This window comes from Rhipicephalus sanguineus, unplaced genomic scaffold (genome assembly GCF_013339695.2).
Source record: "Rhipicephalus sanguineus isolate Rsan-2018 unplaced genomic scaffold, BIME_Rsan_1.4 Seq443, whole genome shotgun sequence".
In the NCBI taxonomy this organism is placed as follows: domain Eukaryota; kingdom Metazoa; phylum Arthropoda; class Arachnida; order Ixodida; family Ixodidae; genus Rhipicephalus; species Rhipicephalus sanguineus.
Genome location: NW_023615269.1, coordinates 25,699 through 36,978, shown reverse-complemented (window position 1 = coordinate 36,978; position 11,280 = coordinate 25,699). Strand labels below are relative to the sequence as shown.

At 44.4% G+C, this 11,280-nt stretch overlaps 1 long non-coding RNA gene across 1 annotated transcript; it reads right to left on the bottom strand.

Moving 5' to 3' along the window:
• Nucleotides 1-5,567: 5,567 nt before the first annotated feature.
• On the bottom strand, nt 5,568-10,466 carry LOC119377377 (uncharacterized). Its single transcript, XR_005180807.2, has 2 exons — nt 5,993-10,466; nt 5,568-5,833 (listed from the first exon to the last, which is right to left on the bottom strand). It is a non-coding gene; the product is annotated as an uncharacterized LOC119377377 (long non-coding RNA).
• Between the last annotated feature and the right edge of the window lie 814 nt (nt 10,467-11,280).

The following is an 11,280-nucleotide window of genomic DNA, read 5'->3' as shown; positions in this document are numbered from 1 at the left end:
TCCGTGGCAGCCATGGCAACTAGTTATGCAGCAAAAAAAGGCCCGATTGTGCGCAAGTCTGGCCGAACTCTGAGTGTACCCGGTGCGCACTGGTATTGTATTGCGTCAGCGTGACCGACGGATAGTACTAGGAGCCAAATTCAAATAACACATTGTCAAGCGTATTCAATTTAGACACCAAGCGATGTCTGGCAAAGCGTCATGCTCGCGAGTCGTGTAAAAGAAGAGGTTTAGGAAACAACGATATGCATATCTCTGACTACCATAGGCGTGCGCAGGGTTCCCCTTCAGGGGGGGGGGGGGCGAAGGTTCATCGCAGCGCCCTCTCCCCCTCCCAATTATGTCAATGTATGGGGCTGACGTCGCCCCCCCCCCTCCCCGAGTCGCAGCGCCCCCCCCCCCCCCCTCCCTATTATGTCAATGTGTAGGGCTGACTTTGCGCCACCCTCTTAGGTGAATAGGGGGGCGCCAATAACAATAGCAGCAATAGACCAATAGCAGCAGCCGCCTGCAGCCTCAAGGAGAGTGAGGACGAGCCTCTATATGAAGAGAGGGCGCTTCAGAAAGTGGCAACTTCGAGCTCTGCTCGTGAACTCTGCGTGCCTCGCATGACTACAAAATTTGGCTCTTCATAACCTTGTTTGCTGTTCGTAGAATGGGTTTTTCACCAGCCCCGAGGGGCGGCTTAGGATTCCTTTAAAAAAAATGTGTATAAAAATTACCACTGAGACGATGAAATAACGGTAGGGTATAAGAAATAACAGCTTAGCAGCATGGTGTCGAATCGTAGTGCAACTTGTGACATAAAGCTTGCTGAAATTTTGAAAACTGAGAAACATGATCAACTGCTCTTACACTTTCTGTGTGATGGGCTACATGTCAAAAACATATCTAGGTCAAAGTGAGCTATCTCGTAATCGCATCGTGGCCCTGGCATACAAAACCTCAGAATCTATATAATACAGGCAGTTGTGTCTCGTGCATAAGCATAGTACGAACTCAAAATCGCCTGCTGCAAAAAGACTGCAGATATAAAAGAATGTGGTCGTATTTTACTTAGCGACATGTACACATGATTTTTTTTTCATTCAATGTTCGCAGTTTCACCTTTTAAAAAAGGAACTCACATCGCAGTCATTAAATAACTTTCAAGCTTCATGTAATGCAATTCATTAATGGGAATAATGCGCAGAATACCATTTTCAAGCAGAGAACAGTAAATGCAGTAAGTTGAAGTTAATACAGCTGGCAACAAAAATACAATGTACGCATGTATTATGTATGTAACTTTTATTTTCTAGAAACTTCGAACCACTGTGCCCTTCACTATTTCTCCGCTTTTAAGACCACCTACCCACGCAATGTCAAAGAGCACTTGCCTCCCCAGGAATTTCTTCTCCGCTTTTTACTCCGGTTCTTTCTTTCTTTTTTCCCTTTTCCTTAGTTGATATGTTGCTTAACTGTTGGTGTCATTCCCCTTTGCGGGCTACCTACGGCGACGCTCGATGCATGTGTCTGCCAATGACTTAATCCATTAAACACCATCCTGGAATTAACAATTACTTCTCGAATTCAGCTGAAAATCACTCCCTCTTGTCTCTACAAATGATGCCATATATCCAAATTCATGGCCGTTGGCTGGTTTGAGCATCGCGGCACGGCCGCCTGGATCGGGGCGCGCGGCGGCACACCGCCGCGCATGATCATCCAGGCGGCCGTGATCGCGGCTGAATAGTTACTGCGCCCGCCGTGGGAGGCCGCCACGTGCCTGCGCGCGCTCTCCCTGAAGGTTAGCCGCGCGTTCAAAGAAAAAAAAAATAAAGAAAAAGTGCCCAAGGACATGACGCGTGCGTGACGTAAGTTCTTCCCCCTCGTGCCATCCCTCTCTGCTTTGCTTCCAGCGCGTTCGTCGGAACGAGAGGAGAGAGAAAGCAATGACAGCGTACGTGCGACAAATCTCTCTACCTCCGCTCGTATCTGACGGATTCTAAAAATGTTTGCAGGGAAGCCATTCGATGGTAACTTGGAAAAGAGTTGCAGGGCCCTTTTAAGGCGAATTCGGCGCCTGGACACAGGCTGTGTTGCTGGCCGGTTTTTGCTGACATTTGATGCTCACCATGCTGCTACATGCCGGCCTTCAGTGATGCTGGTTTTTGCGATCACTTAAAAACACGTGCAGAACTCGCTGAAAGCCTAACTTAAAAGACAAACAGCTGACTTACTGCTTAGCTTACTCTATGCTAGCGTGCCTGGATAGCCGAGTAGTTACGAAGCTCGCCTTCGGACCGTGGGTTCGAATCTCGCCTCGCCAAGAATTCCTTTCTTTCTTTCTCTCTGTAATCGTTCTCTCGCCCATCAGAGCTACTGCATCCCACGCCGGACAAATCGGCGCACGTGTTCTGGGAGAGAATCAGAAGAGGAAGAAGAGAGCGCGCGCCGGTTCATGATGATGATAATTTTCTATCTACGGCCCACGGCAAACCTCCAGCATAACAGCTCCGCTGTAACTGCTGTAAAATAGGTTTGCATTTTGTAGAGCATGACTATCAAAGATTATGGCTAATAGAGCAGTTTCTGTCAATTTTCGAAATTCACGATAGATTGAGTAAGCGTGACTTGATAGGGACATTGAAAGAAAGGACACAGCGCTGTGTCCTTGTCTGTTTTCTTTCTATGTCCGCTTACTCACTCTATCATGGATGCTGAACAACAAGCCGGCCAACGTGTTTTATCCGAAATTCCGCTTCGTTTCTGACACAAACAGCTTGATTTCAAAGTTTCACTACTTGAACACTTCTTTATTTATTCTGTGAAGAAGAAGATGCGCCTCCATCCAGCAGCATCGCCAACGCTCGGCTCGCTCGGCTCGTGTTTCGGATCGCCGCTGTGCCTCTGGACGCTTCTTCTCGCTTGCTTGCCGCTGACGACCATTACGTCTTTCAACGACCAATAAACCTCTTCACATTTGGTGGAGGTGCTGTTCATCCCCGTCGCTACACCCTGGAGCTGCGTAGCCGGACGCTGCCGCCGATCATGACTGACCACGCAAACCCACCGGCGCCTTCGTCCCTGTCCGTCACCTGCACCGGGCTTCCTCGGCTCCGGGACCCAAAGGTCTTCAGCGGTGCAGATGAGACCGACGTGGAAGACTGGCTTGACCACTACGAACTGGTGAGCGCGCATAATAAGTGGGATGACCCCGACAAGCTAGGCTACGTCATATTTTATCTGACTGGCGTCGCCGAATTGTGGTACAACAACCACAAACAGAACATCCCCACATGGACCGTCTTCAAGACGTCCTGCTCTGAAGTATTCGGTCGACCAGCTGTCCGCAAGCAGCGCGCAGAGCAACGCTTGCGCGTCCGCTCACAGCAGACTGGAGAAAGCTTCACAAGCTATATTGAGGACGTCGTCGACCTTTGTCGACGTGTCAACGACACCATGCCCGAAGCTGACAGGATCAAACAAATCCTGAAGGGCATTGACGATGGCGCTTTCCAAATGCTCTTGGCTAGGAATCTGGGCACAGTTTCAGAAGTCGTCAGCTTGTGTCAGAGCTACGACGAGTTGAAGAAGCAGCGCGCTCTGACTCGGCAGCCTCCACGGGGTGGCGAGTCGCTGTGCAGTCTCGACACCATGCCTGACCATTCGACGTTGCTTCAGCAGGTTCGAGACTTCGTCCGCGAGGAAGTTGCCCGCCAACTTTCCTTAATGCCTTTTACTCACGAGCCTACCACCCGTCTGCCCACCCCGCTCCGCACTGTTGTTTCGGAGGAGGTTGCCCACGCTGTTCCCCTTGCGCGCCGCGAGCCGCCTCCATCCAGCCCTGTTCACTACGCGCGTGCATCGGAGCCTGTGGCTCCGATGCACGCTTGCTTGCCGCTTGCTTGCCGCTTGCTTGCCGCTTGCTTGCCGCTGACGACCATTACGTCTTTCAACGACCAATAAACCTCTTCACAATTCCTTTTTTTTTAAATGCGTGTGTAAGAGAGGTTGCAGTTATTATGAATTGTCATACTTGAGCCACACTGCTTTTCATTTCTGTACACTGCCATGGCGCTCCCAAAGTACATGCAGCTTTGTGCTAAAAAAATTATGTGTTGCAGGAAAGTACGTTACATTAAAGGTATCCCCCCAAGCATGGAAACATTCATTTTGTGAAGGAGGTCCTAAGGGTCAACATTAACCCATATATGCCCAGTGTCCTACATATAGGACGCTTCTTTGATGCACTCTAACATCGCTATTTCTTTAGCTGATGACTAGCGCCACCTACAGCACATCAAGCAGGTCTCATTCTCAACGTGTGCAAGCATAGACATCGCTTGCTTTTCAGGCTGCCACGTGCCGACAGCTTTCTCCGGGCAAACGCGTGCTTTTTGTGAAAGACGTCATGGAGAGGAAGAAGTGCGCGTGAAATGCCGAGCGATTTATCCGGGAAAACGCGTGCTTTGCATGAAAGACGTCATGGAGAGGAAGAAGTGCAATGTCGGCGTGCACGTGAAATGTTTCAAGGCTTACCACACCCGCACATAGCACCCCTAATGCCCAGTGTAACAGTGTTGCGTTTGCCTGACAGTGAATAAAAACTTGTGCTTTCTTTTGAGGGTAGAAGTACAGTTTTTGTGAAAAAAAAATATTTATTTTGTCATTTTTTCTGAGTTTGGGCATATATGGTTTAATTGCCATGTGGAAACCCTACAATTTATAAATAAACTTTAAGTATTTAATATTCCTACCAATCTGAGCAAGGTATCCCTGCAAGCTGTCTTTCAACTCTCCCCACTTCACTCAGGTGAGTAATCCGACAGGTTTACCATCCAACGTAATCGGGTTTAATTTAGTCATGCTGTTTCATTAATTTAGCACTTTTAATAGAGTACGTGATAAAATTTGCTTGCCTGTAGAGAACAGTAACAAGTTACAAAAAAAAGACAATTTAATGATATGGCATGCTTCCTAAAAAGAGAGTTCATCCAGTGCAAATACACCTGAAGGAACACAAATGACAGGCAGGAGCATGCAGTCAAAACAATGCAGTCAGAAATGTTTATCGTCACAACTAATATACACATTAGGTGCGCTCATGCAGTTTTCCACTTTCATAAAGTTGGCTTCTTCAACTATTTCTCTCTCCATTTAAGTTTTTAGGTTTCTGTTGACACATGCATTTGTATATCCTCCACTGGCATGACAAAGTAACATTCCTGGTGATTGTATGCATCTGTCATGCTGCAGCTTGTCAGCACGGTACTCTTTATTTTTTCCCTCTCAAAGATGAAGGTAGAGTTGTTCATCTCATTGCATTAAAGGCACAAATGAAAATGACTTTGTGGAAATGCTTGCTTTGAGTGCATGCTATGAACTACATATTGGAATTATCGCCACTAAAGTAATGTGAAAAATGTGTTGGAAGTATAGCCGGGAGGACACATTTAGTTGTAAACAACCAAAAGTTGTCAACACTCATGTCAATGGACTATGGTGTGCTCAAGTATGTGGGACGTGGCCATAACTACATGGGCTATGTTATGGGGGTGTCCTGTGGCTTGGGATACGAGACATTTTTAAGTCCTTGTAGCTATTTTATTCCACTTTGGCACATAAAATTTCTGAGAATGCATTTCAGGAGATTCGGTGTAAATAACTGTCTTAAGAGATGCAATGGGCTCCTTAAGAGCTATTTAAATTTTTTCAAAGCTCTTAGATGGGCCCTGAACCATCCATGAAGCTTGGCTTCCTCATTCATGCTATGAGCACAGCATAAATGAACACAAAGAGATTGCATAACACCACAAATTATATTTAACACATGGATACACAAAGCTTACTGAAAAACCAAAAAGACGCGTACCATCAAGGAAAAAAGTAAGGACGCCCTTTCTGTCCTGTCCTTACTTTTTTCCTTGATGGTACGCGTCTTTTTGGTTTTTCAGTAAGCATGTACCAACTAGCCCAACAAAAAGTTCTATTAAGATAGACAAAGCACAGACCATAAAACGAAGCCTTACTACTGCGTACGTGTGCCACTCATGCACCGACTGAGATGCTCCATTTCTTTGTGATGTCAACAGAGGCAGTGTTATCACTTTTTAAAGCTTCCAAGACTAGTCTATGTTGCGTTTTATGGTTCTGGCTTTGTGTGTTAATTGCAGCCGTGCAGTGCTGTGTTTGTAGCATCCACATTTTTTTTGTTTCTTTCATATTGTGCTTGTAACATAAACAAACACTACAGTTCGTTACAACCCACAAAAAAAAAATACAAGCTCCATCTACAGAACTGCTGTGTGCTTGCTATTCATCTGTGTAAGAGTTGTGGCAGCTGGTTTCCATTCAAAGCGTAAGTACTTTCTCTCTGTTAATGTATATACTAGGCATATTTGGAATGAAAAGCTTGCCATCCCTGTCATCACTACTCGGCCAAACATTAAGTTTGGCTGAGCAGTGATGCCAGAATATCTGATAAAATTTGTCGGATGTTCCAAGTTTTCATACTAAAACCAGTGACACAAACATATATAGGTATGGCAAAACTGACTGTCCTAAACGTGCAAAAGTGCTTGACACCATAGAAATGAGAAAATGCAATTGCATTGGAGCATCTATGCAAATTCTCTCTCGGTGAGACAGCGATAGCTGTGGGCAGAGTTCATATTTTTTTTTTTTTGAAGGTTGTAACCAACTATAGCAACCAACTACCTGCCAGCATTACATGAAGCTTGGTGAGATAGCACATTACGCAAGTAGAGCATGAAGATGTAACCAAGACACCGCCAATATGTGACATATAAACATTGTCTTCCCTCTTTTTAAGGAGGGGGCTCCTCCTAACCATTTTTTTGTATTTCTTGCCAGCTGCCAGCTGAGGTCTGGTGGTAGCAGCTGGCCGCCTATAGATGCCAGCTATTTTTTTTTTTAAACACAATATACTTTTGCACACCATGCCATGCATGCATGCACATTGTTTCAGATCATTCAGTGATTTCAATAAAATGGGACAGTGCTAGCTAACACATCCCATCTATCCAGTCACTGCTTTTTTTTTCTCTCTCTCTCAGACAACTTTGATAATAAAACAAAAAGAGCAAATGCAGGGCATTGCTTCCAGCACTACCCTCACAGAGGGAAATGGGAACATCATGAAGGGATGGTGAAAGTGAAAATTGGACTCCTAATATATCATTTCGTACTTAGTCATTTAAAAAATTTATTCTTCAAGAGGAACAATGCTTGTTGTGCCACGTTTCTAACGTCACCCCCCCCCAAAAAAAAGTGTTCTTAGGTCCTTTTAAGACACATGCTTCTTTATGAAAAACTTAGCGTAATATGACATGGTACAGCAATCATGGTAGCATAATAATGAAGTGCATACCACACTGAGGTGCTAGAGGGCACAGGTGGCTGAACAAGACACACAAGAGAACTTACAGCACACAAATAACAAACAACATATCTGATGACAAGCAGTAACATATAGTGTTTCATGAAACAGCTATTAAAAGAAAAGAGGATTATTACAGTGCGATGAAATCAATCATATTATTGGCCAGTTTCATGACATACTCAAAATATTTTTTTGACCACATTAGATCCCTTATTTGTTAAGATCATCACTGAAAAGTTTTATGTACTTATTTTACAGCACACTAACTACAGCAAAAGATGCAGAGTGCATTCAGGAAAACCCAATACAACTAATCCAAGCAGGTTACTTGCTACGTAACTAATATTTTCAGACTGTGAACTACGCCTGAAATATATAAAAAATAATGTGATTGTACACTTGGACATCGGGACTAAAGTCCCTCCCTTCAGGCATGCCTCTGAGGAAAGTAGTGTGTGCTGTGAGCAAGTGAAAAGCGTAGGCTTGCCCTGTTTACTCAATTGCCTGCTTCTCTCACAACTGTGAAGATGGAGAGTTGGAATGTATTGTGTTATATCAGAGATTGTATGGAAGTGATTTGACTGAAACAACAAACAGGCGGCTTTCACAAAAGTTTGCTTCTATATTGACACAGTAATGAGTTAGAAAATTTGCACAAATGCTTGTGGTCATAGCTCATCATTTAGAAATATACTTGAATAGCCTTCCATCTATAGCTGTGCAGCACTGGCAACATGTAATGTTTTCAGCTGCTGCCCACAGTATGATAGGATCTAGTATGTACCCAGCCTGCTTTTGCCTAATTTGAAAAAATCACCTTCTCTGCAATGTAATGCACATTGCCTTTGGAAAGCAGCTTATTCAAAAAGCACACCACTGCACAAGGGAAGATCTTAGTAACTTGTAAGATGGAAAGGAAGTATAACCTGCTTAACAAATTATTGCTACACATCTATTTCTTGACTGCTTTCTTGAACAGATACTAATTCCGCACCACTTTCCATCCACATAATCTTTGATAAGAGACAGCACATCCTGGCTTTCCATTTTAGGAATTGTTGAGGCAGTCCAACATGCGTTTTTTTTTAATACGTGAGATACGGCTTATGGGGGCCACCAAGCTAACAGTCGAAGCATCAACTTTTCGTTCTTATGGCGCACAAGCACACCCATTTTTTTTTGTTAGAAACACACCTGAGAGTGCCACAATCCCAGAGCACAAGTGCATGGTCATGCAATTTTTAAGAGCGAAGCTTTTGTTTGCGAACCTCCGCTGCTATTACTGACTGAGGCTGCTGCCCCTAGGCGAATAGTTCCCCAACCGATCTCTGATAGCTTGAGGTAGTGAACCTCTGACACCCCCCATCCTTGAACACAGCTTTTCGCAAACTTCCCCGGATTTCCCCGATCATGGCTGCTGCTCCATTGCCGAATAGATTGCACTGCGGTCAGCTTGCTCTCACTAGTCATAGGGGTGGCAGGTCATACTTGGGGGTGGATCCAGGTGCCTACATAGGGAGGGGGGGGGAGTACAAAGGCTGACGTCGCCGCCTCAGCAGTGTTTTTAGAGGGGTCACACATATTTACAACAGCCCAGAGAGGAATATGGCGGTGCCTAAGAAGCCTTCACTGGATATGTGCATAGGGAACCAGAAAAAAAGCGGAAAGATGTGGAGAGAGGTAGAAGGCGGGGACAATATTCTCTTTCCATTTTTTGGGCAGCGGTAGCCGGGGCAACCTGACAAAGGAGGTAAACGACAGGCACTGAAGGGAGGGAGAGGAGAGGCTGACACAGGCTTTAGGGAGGGAGGGGGGGATGATCGCCTCTAACGCCCCCCCCCCCCCTTCTGGATCCGCCACTGCTCATACCTGACTTGCATAGTGCCACTTCCAGTCAGCCAAGTGACACTTCTGGCTTTGAATTAACTTCCTCTTTCCACTTCTGGTCATAGCCTAGCTTAGGGATGCCTCTGAGATGAGTTCAGTCAGAAATGATCATCTACATTGTAGACATCTTACATGATCACATCGCGTCATGCGCATCAGAGCACTGGGTGAAAGACAAAGACGCACAGCAGCTTTGCTGTATGGAGATTCTAATAGGGCATGTTGGATCTGCTGCATTTTTGTCCAACATTTTCCGGGCTTTGTTTACAGCCTGAAAAATTAGTTACATGGCCAATAACTTGTTGTAAACAGCTGATTCAGCAGAGGGTGAGTGTGCAACTTTTGCAATTGCTAAACTACACTCAAACATATATTTTGTACTTTTCAGTATTAATCTTAACCAATAAGTAGACTAGTCTAGGTAAAAATTATTTTCGGTATTTCGGGATGACTGCCAACACTGAATGGTGTCACATGGCAGCAATCTTCCATTTTGTATGTCATTTGGATCAAGGTATGTGAAACTTAGCAGTGTGGTGGTTCTGTCCACATAAAAGATTGATGATGCATATGTGCACCTTAAAGGGCCCTTTGAGCATTAAAAAAAACCAGAGATCTTAAAGCTGTGTCTACAGCAGCACTACAAACTTATGTACCGCAATAACAGCAGGCTGCATGTAAAACAAGTACAAATCAGTGTTCACAATGTTGTGGAATCTCCACACAGTCTGTGCATCACGATGTGCATTCTTCAGGAGCCTCCTGTTCGTCTTTGCTATCGGATGATACCGAAGGCAACTGATACTGGAGATCTGTGCAAGCAACTACAGTGCTCCCCTGCTGTGCACTGGACATAAGATCTTGAGATACCTCGCTGGTGTCAGCTAAAGTGAGCACAAGGTTTGAGCTGCCAACAGTTTGCTGAACAGTTCTAGGTTGAGGTTGAACAAATGCTTGCTGGCCAGAAATCATTACTGGCACTCCTGTTGTTCCCAATTTCTGCAGCAGAGTCTTCGCTGGAGAGCACACAACTGAAGGACTGCTGTTTGTGGCCAGGGACACTGGGATTCCAAGAGTACCAGAGCTGTTGAGGACCATGGCAACCATTGAGCTGCTTTCTTGTTGGAGAAACGTGGTGCTACTGTTCTCCACAGTTGTTAATATTGTGGTGCCATTCTAGAAGAAAATATTATTAAAAATGTAGCACTGAAATTGGGTTGTTGATACAAAAAACAGTGTCTTGTGTAACATACCGAGGAAAAAGGAAATGGAATTTAGGGCCTAATTTTTCTTTGTTAGACACTACATTAATGAAAACCATCAGACAATTAAACCAATGAAGTATAGGGGATGTTAGTTGTAGCACCTGAGGAAAAGTGATTATGGCTTCCTAGGTAAATGAAAAAACAAAAAACAAGAACTACAGCACTAATATGAAATAAACAGCTCCAGGCACATAATATACTGTTCCGTCTATAAACTGTTACACATTATTATGCAGCGCAAATGTGCCACTTGGGCTTATTAAAACTAAAAGCATACCAGGGTGTCTACCGAGTTGACTTTTCTAAATTCCCTGAGTTTTCCAGGTTTTCCCTGAGTGTTTTTGCTAAAATTCCCTGAGTGAAGCAGAACTTTGTTTTATGTCAAGATGGGTAGAGTCCATATCGCTCGGTGATGTCACTCTCTAATACGCACGTTAGAAAATAAAAACGACTTAATCCCATTTGAATAGTACATAGAACAGTTAAACCTCAATATAGCGAAGTTGGTAAAAGCGGCAACTCGCTTCGTTATATCGAAACTTCGTTAAACTGAAATTCGACCTTTCATGCAAGGCATAGTAACTGAAGGATTAATCTTAAACTGAAAATGCCACAAGAATGCTCAACTAATATGGCAACATGAAAAAACTTTTTTTATTTTTTGCGTGAAAAAAAAATCAATTTTGTTGAGCGTGAAGTGCAGCAGTCACAGTTAAATGCCTTGCCGAGTGGCACATGTAT